This window comes from Sus scrofa, chromosome 4 (assembly GCF_054392235.1).
Source record: "Sus scrofa isolate SSC_HxYL_T2T_F1_AM1 chromosome 4, Sscrofa_HxYL_maternal_Yorkshire_Landrace_v2.0, whole genome shotgun sequence".
In the NCBI taxonomy this organism is placed as follows: Eukaryota; Metazoa; Chordata; class Mammalia; order Artiodactyla; family Suidae; genus Sus; species Sus scrofa.
In genome coordinates, this window is record NC_139386.1 from 64,359,758 (window position 1) to 64,373,480 (window position 13,723).

Here is a 13,723-nt window from a genome sequence, read left to right on the forward strand (position 1 = left end):
TGTGACCTACACCACCACAGCTCACAGCAACGCCTGATCTTTAACCCACTGATCAAGGCCAGGGATTGAACCTGCAACTTCACAGTTCCTAGTTGGATTCCTTTCCAGTGAGCCATGATGGGAACTCCAGGTAAGCATGATTATGAGCAAACTAAATCCCAAGGAACTTAATTGTTCAATATTATTCAACCAATCATGGAATCCAGGTGGACCCAGAGGCTGAACTCTCAGTGACTACTATGGTGGTGGTTGTTTTGATGTCATATATTGACTCTTTTTTTAAGAAACATTGGTTGCATTTTTTTAATGGAAATCTTGGGCTAAATTTTTCTTCACTGAAGTTACTCTCAGATTTGGGTAATATTAACTTTGGGGAACAAAGCCAAAAAAAAAAAGGATCTGATTAATTGGAGTCTTAATGAAAAAAGATCAGTTGGTATTTATTGCAGTTATTCCTGAGAAGGCAAATGGAAGTGGTGGAGAAGAATCCAGGCTTTCAGGGTTTTTTTAAAGCTTTCATATCAGCATACTGACACAAATACCCTTCCTCTGCCCTTCATCATATGTTCATTTTTCTAAATTTTCAGAAATGTTGAAAATATCTATTTATTTTTCTTTTTTGGCCATGACCACAGCATATGGAAGTTCCTGTGCCAGGGATCAAACCCAAGCTGCAACTGCAGCTGCAACTTATGGTACAGCTATGGTGACACCAGATCTTTAACCTGCTGTGCCATAGTGGGAACTTTAGAAATGTTGGAAATATTTCTCTCTTTTATCTTTCCCCTTCATCATATTGATATATTTTCAGTGGTAATATGAGTAATTAAAGCTTTGCTCTTTAAGCTGTGAATGTAGTTGAAACAGGTAACATTTTAGAGAATCTAGTGAGTGAAACTGATTTTGTAAAAGATTCAAAGGGTTTAGGTAAGACATCTGACATGGAGTCAGCAACTAAAAAGCCAGGATCTATTGATTTGTATCCAGATGGCAAGGAAAGATGTCCAGAAGCTGAGGAAAGCTGTCCTTGGTAAAATGGGAAGAGTCAGTGGAACACTCTAGGTAAAATGTTTTAAAATTAAATATACAGAAGAAATTTAGGAGAGGACATAGCCACATATTGTACAGTGAAAGTTATATGGATAAAAGTTATACACCGTGATGCACATGAGTGGTTAATGTTACTGAGAGAATGGAGAGGGGATAGGAAGACAGAGTAGAAGACAGTGATGTAAAGGTTAGGGCTGCAATTTAGACAATGTCTCCAGTCAGGGGCAAGAGAAAGAAGAAAGATGAGCAAAATGTAAAAGTAATAAACCAAAGAAATTCTAGAAGGACTGAAATGGACCTCTTTCTTACCAAGTACCACACCTGGGTATTCTATTTATTTCTAGGATGTTTTTTAAATAATAACTCTTACATCTGACCCTTCCTCTCCATTTTTACAGTGAAACCTGTTAGTGCTGGCATTCTGAATACTTCTTACAGGGGAACACTGACTTTACTATGTCCTTTCATTCTATTCAGGTCTAACTGTATGATTCACATAATTAATTAACATTGAGTGGTTATTATGTATGAGGTGCTGTAACAGTTTTTGACAGTATTATTTTTTTTTCCAGGAGAATATCACACAGTCTCAAAGATTAAGAGCTCTGAACTCATAGTGTCCTTGATTTTGCACCTAGATTGTCCACAAAACATATCTATCTCTAGTTCCCAGAGAACAGGACCTGGAGCAAAGGTTCAGTGTTGATGCTTCATTTGAAAGGTACCATCCCAGAGCACTGAGAGGGAAAGAAAAAGGGAGTGAAATAGTGAGGGATGTAAAGTAGTGCAAGGTAATGTTTTACTGCACTGACCCCTGCTTTATGCCAAACCACAAAGATATACCCATCAGTTGGCACATGCATCTGCTTGGCCTCAGGTCTCTTTTGGATATGCTTGCTCAGAGAACTCAATGGAAGGGGAAAGGAGAGGAAATTTATCCTCTCATCTTTAGTTTTCCACTTAATGAAACTTGACTATCACGGAATTAACTATCCCACATTTCAAAGTTGTATTTTCTAGTCCTTTTGGTAGTCATTCAGAAAACTATGTTTCTATGTCTTAATCTAATCTGAGCATGATGGGATACCTGCCCACTAAGGACTCATGGCTGGTTTAGGCCCCTGGCCAAAGGGGAGAGCTCAGACCTTCTGAATGGCCCCAGGTGCTGGTACTAGATTTATCTGAGCTGTTGGTGGCCTGTGACTGCAGGATTGCAGGTGGCTCCTCAGGGACGAAATACCACGATGATGACTGAAGAGGAACAAAAAACTGAGGGGCTGGAAGACTATGGCAATAAGAGGATCACAGAAGATGCACTAAGGTGTGTCTGCTATAGTACCTAACTATTACTAGATTCTACTTATACGATTTATATTTTAACACCTCTTAGAGTAACAAGTTGCACATATTTAACATTCACTATTTTTAATTTTGTCCTTTCCTCCTTGTTTTCAATGTCTTCTTGTTTTCATTTCCTTATGCACTATCACCTATTCACCTAAGATTTATTTTCACACGCATTCTCTGATTGAACAGATGAAAGGAAATCTCTTTTCATCTCTTTTCTATTCAAGTCTATCCCCAATTATATAATCACATTTGAGAGCAGAACCAATGATAACACTAACAAAAACCTCCTGGCCTCTTAGGCTCTACAGTGAATCTTTTCTCATACTTCCCAAAGGGAATTAATTATTCCTATTTCTGCATTCTGAGGGACCATGGTGTCCTCTCAGTCTTGCAAATATCTACGCAGGCCACAGGGCCAAAGAATCAAAACTGACCTGGAGCTAATGTGAGGGTTGGCAGAGTGTCTACCAGATGGGAGTCTACTGAGGAGCTGCTCTGAAGCCATGTCCCCCTCACCTTCCTTCCTGCCTCATCAGGGCCACTGTCAGGAGACAGTTTCTCATCACCATCAGGATTCTGATGGGGTATGGGGCTTTCTGCCTGGTAACCCTCAGAACAGAATCCCAAAATGTAACACTGCTTAGCTGCAGTCTGGAATTGGTTCCTCAGCAATAGGACACCCCAAGAGTCACATTGTGGTTTTGGTGCTGTTTCAGTATGTAGGAAAATGATCATGGAGAGTTTTCATCTTTCATTGCCTATGTAAGTAATACATTGAATCTCAGTGGCATGTTGTATCTTTACCTGTTGAATCCGTCAAGCATCAGCCTTTTCTTACCTTGTAAATGCTTGACACATTCTCCTGTTCTTTTGCTTGTAAACTCTATTGTATAAAATTCATTGTCTTCTGTTTAATACATGCATTGAGCAGTTTAAATGCTTATTTTCCCACTATATTTTTAACTTAAGACAGTGATTGTTATGTTTCCAACTTTCCCCCACAAAACTGAAACAATTCATGGAATGTAGAAATAATTCCTGAATGAATAATTGTTTCACTTACAGATCAGAGATACAAATTAATTCTATAAGCAAAATATTCTTACCAACTTACGCAAAAAAAGTTAAAGCTTTGACTATTATATGTAGGAGTATTGAAAGCAAAATAAAGAAACTTTCAAACTTTTGACATTAATTTTGTTTTTAGTTATTGGCTGGTTAATTGAGTGATTGAGTCTATGTTGCATATTTAAAAGTTACACTATCAGCTGTACATGTAAGCATTTTGCTTTCTTTTATAATATAGGTAGATTCTATTCAACTACTATTTATTTGCTTATTTGTTTATTTATTTATTTATTTATTTATTTTTGCTTTTCAGAGCCACACTCAAGACATATGGAAGTTTCCAGGTTAGGGGTTGAATTGGAGGTATAGCTGCCAGCCTACGTCAGCCACAGCAACATGGGATCTGAGCTGCATCTGCAACTTAGACCACAGTTTGTGGCAGTGCTGGATCCTTAACCCACTGAGTGAGGTCAGGGATCAAACCTGCATCCTTGTGGATACTAGTCAGGCTCATTACCGCTGAGCCACAGCAGGAATTCCTTAACAACTATTTATTATGTACTCAGGGTGTGTCATGCACTTTTACAGCTCTTATGAATAGACTACCTTATATAAGGGCAAAATTATCTGCCCACATGAACTTACATTCATATTTTCTCACCCATTCATCTATGGATCAATTAGAGCTTAGCTTCTTGTACTTTAATGTGTGTACAAATCACTTAGGGACCTTGTTAAAATTGATATTCTGATTCAGTTGCTGTGGTTTGGGCCATGAGACTTCTTTTTTATTTCCAGTCGCTTGATGTTCCCTTGCATTTGGTTATGCTACTGTCTTTGTCATGAATCTGCATTCCCCTCTCTCCATATCAAATGGTGCTTTTGATTGATTTGAACTGGACAAAACCTTAGCTATTATCTAGCCCACTGATCTGAACTTACAAAAGAGAAAACTGATTTTTTTCCAGGTAATTTTCTTCACTACTAGTATTGCACTTGATTTATTTTTTTTCCAATTTATGTATATTTCAAGGAGGGCACGGCATGTATTTATTGTATCATTTAAGTAAATGCAAGTTTATTTTTCTCTAACTATTTATTCTTTCTCAAGTCCGATCCACCTAATGTCATCCAAGATAATCTGATCATATCCAGGCAAATTCAGTCACTTGAAATTTTTCTGTCATTTCAATTGTAAATTTGATTCACAATTTCTATCTTACCTCCTTCAGTTTTGGACTGCATGAGATTTATATGTCATTGAGGAAAGGGTATGAAGTCATTCATTACCATGTTCTAACACTGCTAACATTGGCTGTTCTAGCTTCATACTCCCTGGTCTCCAAACTCTGGTGCTTTCTGTGGAGACACACTATGCAGCCTGGCCCTCAAGCACTCATTTTCCACTATGCTAGCACCAGCATACATATAATGGGTTTTTATCTGATCTCTCAAGGCAACCTATGTGCATCACCTTCTTCAAAAGAGTCGTTTTATTTTCGCCACAAGACTTCTGCAGACCTATCATTTACCTCACTTTGAAAGCAGTTACATGACCTTCTTGAGGCATGCAGAAAAAATTCTGACCTATTTTTCTAGAAATCTTACAGAGGCCTTTTAAATCTATTGGCACAGCAATATACAGAGCACGGGGCTTCACCTCAAGGCTTGGTCTCATCTCAGGATTAATAGTCCTGAAATCAGAGCAAATAATCCCCTCTATATTTAGATTTTCTGAGATTCTTTCATTGTTTTCAGGAGGAGAGCAAGGTGTGGATCTCTCCGCATGCCACAGAATTAGCAGACCCTCATGGCATGTTCTCTCTAGGCACCCACCATCTTTTTTCTTCTCTGAAGCAGATGACACATCGCAGAGAGAGTCAAGGAAACACACTACAGCTCGTCTTTTTATTTCACTGTTATTTTTATTTTAATATACTCAATACTACTCTGACTTCTCTATGAAATAAAATGTTTATTTTAAAGTAATGAGCTACAAACTGGCTCTTCCTAACTCTTCCTGATAGTTAAGAAGTAAAGGGTAGTTCTGAGCACTATAAAGGGAACATGACCTAAAAACAAGTGAAGGAGCACCTAATTAGACATCAAAATATCACTCCACACCTATGACATGTTCTTAATTTAATTCCCTGGTGTTCTTGACCTCTACTTCCAACATATCTTTTTATTACATCAGCTAATGTGTTACTGTTTCACAGTATTCACAAGACCCTCAATGTCCAGCACCCACTGTCTTCCTAGTTCTGTTGTGTGATACTGAGGTCAACTGATAACTGACAGAGAAGTTTTATTTTCTTCTTCCAGAACCAAGAAACCATCCCAGGCCACTGCTAACTGGCACAGGCAAGTGAGAACAGATATATTATTTTCTAATATTTAGTCCACTTGGAAAGATGGAAATAGTTATAGAATCATTTAATAAGGGTCTTTTACCTGGATTTCAAAGTAAAATTTTGATCTCTATGTTGTATAAATTAGTAATAACAAGTGAGTGCTTTATATAGAAGCCCTATGTAATTTGTTGGTAAACATCAAGTTGATGATTAAGTTGAACACTCAGGGATTAAAACTCTATATACACACATTCATTTTGTACTTTGTCCAACCACACACAGTAGACTTGGAATGCAACTTCCAGCGCTTATCTTTTTAAAAAAAAAAAAAATCCATTTTTTATTCTTCCCTATTCTGTGTGTATGTGTTTTGTAAGTGGGTACAGTAGCAGGGATGGGGGGATTGGCCCAGGGCACTGCCTAGGCTAGAAGGGCAACTTTACAGTTATTGGCTAGAAAAGATGAATTTAGAACAAAGATAGGATGGCAGAGCATCAGCCAGAGAGGGAAAAGATTGTTGAGTGGATGGAACTAAATGCCAGCAAGGAGGGTAGTTTCCAGATGTAGCCAGAGATATAAAAGGGCAGAACCTATTTCTGCACCTATTGGCAGAAGTTTGACTTAACCTACAAGGGAGACAGGACCAGAGAGGGTGGGATCCAGCTCTGCACCCATTGGTAGAAGCTAGCACTATTTAGAGCAGCAGCTAGGTTGGGCAGAGATGGGCATGGGTATAATTTAAGGTACCTGTAGAATGACTGGAGGTGTCAGAGACGGCTAAACTTTAGGACCAGGAGTGAATGGCTAATTGCCTTAGGAACCAAGCACCCTGAATTGCCACGTTCTCTACAAAAATTCGAAACATGGCGTTCAGGAAAAGAAATTGAAGGATCAGGTGGGTTGCTTAGATAAGATCACTTGACTTTTTCCTACCAAAGTTTTCTTTTAAAAATACACCATGAATATAGTCACACAATGCTACTCAGAGAGATCAATCTGTTATATCAAGGTCCACCTATAAAAAGTTCATTTTCTTTACTTCTATATTCCACAAAAGGTTCATCTTAAATTTAGACTCTATCAGTTTTATTCTTGAGAAGACTAATGTCAATAGAGTCTCAAAAACTTCGGCTGCCTCCTTTATTCATTTCACTGGACCAGTCATCACTATTTGGTCTCTACCACCACAGGCAGTTCTCTGTTGCTCTGTGTGGCAGGGGGAGGGAACACAGTTGGCCTTTCAGGCAGAATAATCTGCCATTATAAAGAAATATCAAGGAAGTTCAGGATGGTGAAAAAATCACAGATCCTGAACCCCAAATGCCATGTCATAACCCAGTCATTATGTGAACCAACAATGCCACCACTATATCCAGCTACCCCCTAGAGGGGCAGTACTGGCTCAGAAACCCAGCTCTGTCCCTTTCTGTGTGATGAGCATTCATTAGACCTTGACTTCATGGGGCTTGTATTCTATATATTTCTTCAGCAAAAAGAATAAAACTTGTATTGGGGCAAGCTGAAAACATATTCGCGTGATAGAAACATGGACCCTACTGGACTCTATAATATGCTTAAAAAATTGCTACACCTCTCTGCAAAAGTAACAGTCCTGTTCATTGTGCCTTGATTGCCACTGGCATGGAAATGAGCCTTAGAATACGGATGCTTTCTTCCTACCATGTGCAGAGGTGAGAATGAAGCCAGCTCTGAGAATCTCAAGCTGTGAAGTGGGTTCAGGTGGTATTTATTGCTTGTACCCTCGATTAAGTGGGTGCTAATACCAGCTATTACTAGATTTTTTATTAAATGAGACAATAATTTCATTTTGTTTCTAAAATTATTTTAAGGGCTTATTTTTGATATTTCAAAAATAAAAGAACCATCTATGATGCAGGGATAGTCTCCTGACACTTATTTTGGTTATTTAACCATTTTCATGGCCTGAAACAGTGGGTGGGTGAACAGTCCTAGGTTATGTCCCTATTTGCCTATTTTCTCTAATATTGGCTCAAATAGACTCAGGGACAATAACAACAACAAAAAATAAGACAGCTGAAGACAAATCTCGTCTTCATGTAGGCATAGAACTTTAACTTTGTCATTGAGAATTCCCTGCTGTCTTTAATTAAATCAAAGGACTCAGATATTTTTAAGCTCCATATTAACCATGAAAATGCTTCAACTCAATGTTCACTCAAAGCATTTTGTAAAGATTGTGTGTGTGCAAGCGTGTGTGTGTTTGTGTTTACTATAAGGTGACTCATGTCATATATTTTGCTGCTAGAATCCTAGACTGGGTCCTAATAAGTATGAATGATGTGTTTTATCATACTACATATACTTAAACTGAATATTGGGAAGTGCTTAAACACTACCTTGATGTCTGTTGAAAAGACAGAGTATAAAACAAATCCAAATAATTATCTAGAAAATGGTTTATTTTTAAGTGGCAATGTAGTTATATTGCTGGTGCCAATGTACTAGTCCAAGAGTTCCATTAGGTCACTTTTTATAGATACTTTGTACCGGTAATTTTATACAGCTGAAATTTGCTCATGAACAAATAAAACATCTATGTTTCTGTAAAATTGCAATTCTTACTTATTTAAAAATTCAATAACTATTCATTACACCTTTTCAATAATCCAGCTACTCTGCAAAGTCCTGGGCAAAGAGTGATGATCAAGAAGATAGTTATGATTCTTGCTTTCAAAGAGCTTTTATTTTAGCTGGAGATTTCAAGGCATTAAGTGGTATGCAATTACAATATGTTAGCTCTACGAGGCCTGGAACTTTTGTCTCTTTTATTCACTGTTGTACCTAGAACAGAAAAAACACTCCACAAATATTTGTTGAGTGATTAAATAAAAGAACAAATGAGTGTCATATAAGGCCCCCTATGGAGTCGTATAAAAGAGATTTAGTCTATTGTGGGAGTAGAGGAACTTCCTCTGTTCAAGTAAAAAAGCAGAACTATAGTAATTATTAACCTTAAAGAAAAAAAAATCTGAGGATAGTAACCAGAGTTAGGCATAGACAAGTAATGGAAGAAAGCAGTCAATGCTTATCTCAGATGACCTAAGGTAACAGATCAAGGGTTGACAGGACACTTGATCAAGTGGATAAAAGGGATTTAGTGGGAATGGAAAAAGCAGCTTCCAAGCCTATGGAGAAGATTATGATTATAGAGATTCAAGTGTCTATCATTTATAATAATGCTTGATTAGAGGCTTGTCTAATCTAAAGGACACTGATAAGTGATAATGGAGACTTTCACCCCAAATACAGTTTGGAATACCTTACTAATTGCTTCCTTAACTCTATTCTTTCCCCCTTTAATTCATCTTACTTAGGCTTGCAAAAACCTCCTCACTGGGCCAAGTAGCAAGGAAACAAAGCACAATAAGTGATAATAACCCCAAAGTCCCCAATTCCTTTCTTTTGCAAGGGTGTATGGTGGTCCTTATTAATCATCTCTAGATTCCTATAATTATCTCCAAACAAAAAACAGTGGATGAAAGCTGACCATTGCTGACAAGCCCCTGTCAACAGAGAGGAAAGGAGAGAAGTAAATTGGCCTATAATTTTGGGAATAAGTTTGGCCTTTAGGTTTTTGTTTGTAAGGTTTTGTTTGTATTCAGTGTCAAGTACTGTCACTTGGCAGTGTTCCTAAAGGAAAAATACCCGCTCTCCTGTTCTTAACACTAACTTAGATCATTCAAGTCACTATTATTTTGGTGAACACAGTGACTTGAGAAGATTGTTGATTTTATAAATTCTCTTGAAGGAAAGGAGAGATTCGTCAACTGGAATTTCGTAAGAATGAACCCCTTGAAAAAGCTGATGACTGGTCACCTCACCTCTTTCTTCCTTGATGAGTGTCAAGGGGTTAAAAGTCTATTTCCTGGAATTAAATAAGATTGCTGAAGGAGACAAGAGGCCAAAGGTTCTGTTTGAAAGTTAGGCCAACTTACTCAGATTTAGGGTTTCAAATCCCATCTCCCACCCCCTAATCACTTCTTAAAATTAACAGTTTCAGTTAGATTTTGTTTGGACTTCTCAGCCTTGCTCAGTCTTCATGAAAATGCAGAAGAAAACTAGTAGAGTAGGAATGGGGCCCAATCAAAGGTCAGGTCTTATTGAGAGAGTTTGGATCAGCTCAACCTTAATGACTAAATGTAGCTGCCTTCTTCCTTTTCTCTTGCATCAGCATTTAAACAGAGATCTGTAAAATCCTAACTACTGACTACAGTAACATTATCTGTATTTATCCTCTGTTAACAGATATTACTTTTGCTTATTGCAGGAGCCCTGCCAGAAATTACCTACTGTATGCTCAATTATCTACCTTCCCACAGCAACACATTATTTTAATATAAACTTTTCACTGTAGTCAGCAACTATTGTGTATTTTCTTTAAATTGAGTTGTCATATCTTATTATAAAATATAAAAGGAAATGACTAGAACTCTTAGGGTTAGGCAGAATCATTTTACTGTGGTTTGGCTTCTATTTGCAGCATATTTCCAATCCAGCAAGCCTCAACACAACCATGGGAAAATAAAAGAATCTATGAAATAAACAAAATAGTTAAAATGAGAAATATGCACTGTATATCAATTGGGCTAAGCTGTTTTTAAAAAATTAAAAGCAGATCCTCCTTAGTGCTAACCTACTGTGCTATATAAGAAATTTAAATATGTCCTTAATATGAAGATTAATATCTAGGTTAAATCAGTTTCAGGTTTCCTGCTTGATAACAAATCTCATTTACATTGTGAACACCAAGTGGGGTTGAGCCAAAAATGTTTGCAAGCAAAGAAGCTATTTTTTTAAGTTCGGTCTTAGCATAAGAGTGACAATCTTTAAAGGATCTCATTGATTGTGGTTTATTATTCAATTATCTAAATGCTGAGCTCAAGAGTAAGTGGGAATTCCTCATTACAATCTCACTATGAAATCAAGAAATGTAGACCAAATGTGTCAAAAATATCTCTCCCACAGTATCTTCTGAGCCTCCTGATGTTATAATATTGGTTTTCAAAATATCAGGTTAGATAATTAAAACAAAGATTTAAAATATAGGACCATTTCTAGTTCCTGAAAAGTGATAAATTATGGTCTATTATCTGCTTTCCCACAATGCAGGTAATAGCTTATTTTAAAGGTAGGCGAAAGAATGCTAATGCATTATTAATCAGCATGGTTCTTGCTTCCTTTTAATAATGTTAACTTTCAGCATAATTCACAATCACAAATATGACTTCCAATGATAACATGTAAATGTTTGATTACTCAAAACATTTAAATATTCTTTATTTCCATCATTTATATGTTTGAAGTCTGTTCCATATGGTCTTTCTCAATAATTAGGCTAAAAATCTTGTTTCACAAGGACATACTGACAATAACAATAAGCACCCAGAAAAACTACAGCTTGTATGTGTTACTATGGCATTTATGTAAAAGCATTTTGAAGAGTCACACTCACACAGCAACTAAATATCTGAGTTCAGAGAAACTGCTTAAAATTTTAGTTCAGCTCTATTGCTGGATAAAAGAAGGGAGGCCTGTAGGCAGAGTTTGAAAAAAAAAAGTATCATCACTTTGTTTACATTTTGGGAATCATAAAGTACAGAAATATGATTTTTTTCTGCTTTGGATGGTGGTGTAACTTGAAAACAATGATTTTATTTTTTAATTAAATGTTACAGGATGGTTAGTTTATGTATTTGTTGAAAGTTGGGTCAATAAAGTATTCTTCAACATTTGCCAAGGGTTACTTCTCTGGCAAAGGTATGTAACACAATCTTGATTCATTAGGAAAAAAAAAAAAACCTACTATTTTGTTTATTTAAGCTTTGACAACCTGGGAAGCTCTCCAGACCACTGCTAGGGATCTCAGATCAACTGTGGGTCTAGAATGGATTTCAACATTAAACTCTGCAGGGCTCCCTTCCTTCTAACCTCTTACAGTAAGTATGTGCATGTTTTATTAAAGTATATCGTATTAAATAATGATACTCTCAGAAAATGCTTGTAATTCAGCTATCTATTGCTGCACATAAGACTTCCCCAAAACTTAGGAGTTGAAACAGTAGCCATTTTATTAGCTGACAATTCTGAGGAGTTAACTGTTTGGACAGTTTAGTTGGGTGGATCTTGTGCATCATAGGACATTAACGAGGGATCTCCCATAAGCTTTCAGTCAGAACAGATTTAAAGCCTGGCAAGCATGGTAAAAGTTTCAGTTTCTCTACCTCTGTACTTTTTGGCAAACCATTTAACTTATCGAAAGTTCACCTTATTCATCCGTAAACATAATATCTACACTATAGAGAAAAGATCTTCTGGTTTATTTTGGCCAGATTGCCGAGCTCTGATGAGCCAAAGTTATCTCTGGCTAGAGACACTGTGTTAACTGTGTTAAAAGAAAAACCCCCACACCTTCTCTTACATTACTGCTCCCTCAGATCTTTGGATGTGTCTCTTCTACTCCAAATTTGCAGTAGTGGAATCAACCAGCGAGGACAGGGCTCCAAAGGAATATTTCTCTCCTGCTGGTTCCTTGCAATTGGTGTTTAAATGGACCCTGGGATCTCTTCATCTCTTTCTCCTTGCAAGCATACCTAAGTGTATAGATCCAAGGTTTATTTTTAAGTAAAAATTTGAAGTTCCATGCAGGGTTTGAGTCTGGGCCATAAGCATCGGTTTGGCTTGTATTCAAGCATTGCTTACATTCTCAGAAATTTATTTGACTCACACTAAAGTCATTTCGCTATTCTCAGCTTGCTATTTAAAATATGTATTTTTTAATTTCATACCTCCAATTTGAGTTCTATTGGGAAGGAGAGGTGATTCAGTCATTCCTGGACCTCTGATTATAACCCCTAATAAGAATCCCCAAATAACAATGTTTTGAGAATCAGAGAGTACTCAATCAACTTTAGTTGGCTTCTTTTTTTATAAGTTAACTTTTAGATATTTATTTTGTGAACCATGAAGTTTGTAAACTTTTATATATGATATGGAACTTGGGAACTCAACATAAAAATTCATTCTTATACAATTTCCACAAGTTTAGTAGGTACCTAAACTAGCAATAAAGATGTAGCTCATTTCAGGTTTTAGAAATAGCTAGAAACAGCACAAGCCTAATGTTACACAGTGAACTTTTAATTTTTGATAAAATTCTTACCAATTCATTTAAACACTTACTGAGCCCTACTATGTACCACACTATGGCTTGTGTGATATGGTGAGGAAGGAGACAGAGTTTATATATAGTGAGTTTATTATCTAGGAGGTGGGTTGGGGGCTGGGAAGGATGATGAGTTATGGCATAGACAGGTACACTGTCCACCCAAAATATGATGATTTCTGTGATAGCAGTTAGTAGGTGGTTCTCTGGAAGCACAAAAGAGAAGTCTTTGACTGCACACAGGGTGTCAGAAAGTGTTCAAAGGTGTTTTCCCTTACTCTAGCTTGACTTCCACAGGCACCCTCTCCCTGACCCTCTCTTCCGTATTGATTCCTTACCTGAAACTAGCACAAATATTCTCAAACATGTCACCCAATTCCCATACTAAAGATGTTCCTGGACAATTCCCTCTCCCAAGTGGCCTCCATAATAGAAGCAAAGATCCTTACTGTGGTATTATAAGATCCCTTTATGACTTTCTGATCTTTGCTCATCTCCCAGTTTTATTTAATATGTTCCTCCCTAATTTGTATTGATGTATAGTTAATTTACAAGGTTGTGATAATTTCTGCTGTACAACCACATATATATATACACACATCCACTCTCTCTCATTCTTTTCCCAAAAAGATGATCACAGAATACTGGGCGGAGTTCTCTGTGCGCTATAGGAGGTCCTGGTTGAACAATCATTCCA